The following is a 3378-nucleotide window of genomic DNA, read 5'->3' on the forward strand; positions in this document are numbered from 1 at the left end:
TTTGTTGTTGAAAATTCCACGACAGCAACATTAAAACAACTTAAAAATGGAGATATGACCTGAAAACTGCTTTAAAAGTATAACAAGGTCTAGCATTTTTATAGAGACTTAATTAACCTGACTCACTTAACACTCAATTTATAAATTAACTTAGCAAATTAATCAATTAGAAAACTTTCGCAACTTTTACAGCAGCAGCCAATTTGCATTTCGCCACCAACAATGGCGGAACTATCGACTTGCTCCAACGATGTTATGCTCAACAGGTGCTGTGAGTCGCCCTGTAAAGATATGCAGTGCAAGACTGTTAACTTAGGTCTTAGCAGAGGCCTTTGTAATGTAAATCCTGTTAAGTTGTGCAGCAGAGCAGCGCTCACTATTTCCCTCTAAGTATTTCCTGTTAGTATTTCCAGTTAGTATTTCCTGTTAGTATTTCCTGTTAGTATTTCCTGCTAGTATTTCCTGTTAGTATTTTATTCAATACTTTAATACCCAGCTGCACGATCACACAATTCACTTTACTTTACTGCACAGCATGACTTGACCTTGAAGACTGACTGAAGAAATGCTGTAGCTGCTGCCCTTTATATAGGCAGACCTTCACTCGAACTCGAACTCAGTCACTCTCAAGAGTTGAGTCCGACGACAGGTAGACATCGTTTCAGTCGAGCATAAAGAGACCAATGGGAACTCTCTCTGCTTCTGCAAGCACTCTAGCTTCGTTTACTTATATATGACTACCGAATGAATACTGCTGCATACATATAGACAATTTAAATGATCTTCAGTGGTTCTTCGTCTCTTGATTTTGCTAGGCAAACAAGGAGTCAGATGGAAAGACAGTTTGGGGCACAGACATTGACAGGGGGACGGACTGAGAGACAGATATACAGAATAGGCCAGATCTAGCCTGAAATAGGCTAAGCTGGCTGCACTGCATCAGAGCAATGTAATTTTAGATAGCTGACTGTTAAGGCTGATATATGTTAACACATTCATAAATAATGCCAATGTTAACATTATAAATATAGCTTTTTAATGTATAGTAATAAAATATCTAAAGGCAATTTGATTATATATTATTTCATTATAAATTATGTCAGAACAACGTTTCTTATATTCCGAACCTAGGGTGTTTAAAAGGTTGTAAAGATAAACCAGCACTTGACACCACTAACCAGCAATTTGTTTGTATTCCTGTTTGGTTTTATGGGACTTGGCCATAAGCGTGTCTTAAAGTGGCTTCAAGTTTGGCCACTGTGCATCCGACAAAACTGAAACTTGGCTCATATAAATTCTGAATTTTATATATGCGATGCAAGCCAAAAACTACCAACTTTTGACAGTTATTCTGTTTTTGTTATTGTTAGTGGAATACTCTTAGCCATATGGGCTTGTGTGTGTGTGTGTGTATGTTTGTGTTTGAGCCAGACATTCGCAGTTAATTTCACAAATCCACAGAGCACTCGTGTAATCATAAAACTTTGAACACTTCGGGGCTGCGTCAATCATTTGCATAGCTCTCGACTTTTCGACCCCCCCTTGTTTTAACCCTACGGCGGGACAACATGCAGCGTAATCCCTTCAGTAATACCCGCTGTCTATTCATAATGAATGCATTATGTGAGCTCACTGGCAGATGGTGTTTTTCAGTTGCCCCAACTAAATGTATAGTTGAGGAGCAGGTTACACAATATTTTTAGGTAATATTCATACATATATTTGTTAATAATATAGGTGCAGATTAGGTGAACATATTTATAAAATATCAGCTTTGTAGCATGTTCTATATACCCTTTAAGGCCTCAAATAATAAACAGACAAAATAATTATATTTTTACATTTTGAAACGTTTTTCCCATTCGCCAAAAAAAATAAATAAATAAAATGAAATTAATTATTTACCTATATAAAATTACCCTCCCCCATCTCCAATATTTATTACATTTATTTTCCTTTGATGTGCCGAGAACACGCTTAAGTTGCGAATCCCAAGTACGTCCAAGGCTATAATTATAAAGTAATAATGAATGAAATACAAAATTCACACACATTCTCACAAGCATTTCTGCGCTTTGAAGGCAGAGCTTTAAGTGGGCAAGCGGTAATGGCGATGGGAAGTTGGAAGTGCACTATCACTATCTCGCTCGCACGCACGCCCCTCAAAAGCGCTGCATTTGGCATGTGTGTGTGGGCGCTTACATGCGTAAGTCTATGTGTGTGTGTGTGCGTGTCTGCGTGTACTTCGATGAGGAAGCGGACAAAATGTTGTATTATGCATAGATTAAATTCTATTTATAGCTGATATACACAGCGTTTTGCAGCTCAGCCCCAAACTATGTGTAGATGGTATATAATTACACAATATATAGCTGTTGGGGGGGTCAGCAATGCGAATTAACAGCTGTGGAGCTGCTGCAGTTGGTTTTTCATCGATCCAGTTGAATGAATTTTATATTTTTGCCTTAATTAACTTCTTACCTGTTTCCCCTCTGGCATTTTGGCATTGAACAATGTGTGTTAAATTGACTGTTGATGAACTTTTTAATGGAATTATGCAGTTATTCAGTCAATATATTTCTTTGGCTACTGTTATATACATACAAATTATCGCATATGTGTGTCAGCTTGAACAGCTCTACGCTGTTAACATAACATAACATAACATTAAGGCCCATTCCAACTCCAACAGCCGCTCCTAAAGCTCAGCTTCACAATCTTCCACTGCATAACTTAGCAGTGACTGGAATTTCTCACATCACCTGTTGAGCATAACATGGATCACGGATATCGATAGTTGGGCAATCATCAACGAGAAAAATATGTTGCAACCGGCGCGTCAAACTTAATAAATTTTCGTTAATTGATCAATTTGCAATGCTAAAAGTGTGTAGTGAAGTGCTCAAAGTGAATCGGGTGAATTCGGTCAAGCGGAAACACAACCATGGCTTATAACATTGCTGGATATTTCAACAATATGGAATTTCAGCTGCCCCCAGGTGAGCACGCGCCATTTTAATAGCATTTGCGGCGGACAATTCTGTCGAGCCATAAAATCTTCGCTTTGGTATAATGAAATTTTCTATTTGCGGACTAAAGAGTTTTAGCGTTGCGCATAAAATTTGCATAAATCGTGCCCGCATCAAGTGCGGCGTTTATGTTTACTGCACACCACAGTCGCTACAATAAGTCTGCCCAGACTCAAAGTGAGCGATCCATTTCAGTGCGGCTCTCCCTACGTCAGTCACGCACTCAGTCAGGCAGTCAATCAGCTAGTCAGTTAGTCAGTCAGTCTGGCAGTCTAGCAAGCAGCTACAGTATCCTTCAGTTCCACTTGGCTTGGCCTGATTCGGTTTGATTCGGTTTGATTTCGAATTC

This window comes from Drosophila navojoa, chromosome 5 (genome assembly GCF_054131105.1).
Source record: "Drosophila navojoa isolate 15081-1374.11 chromosome 5, UAZ_NAV_1.0, whole genome shotgun sequence".
Classification (NCBI taxonomy): Eukaryota; Metazoa; Arthropoda; class Insecta; order Diptera; family Drosophilidae; genus Drosophila; species Drosophila navojoa.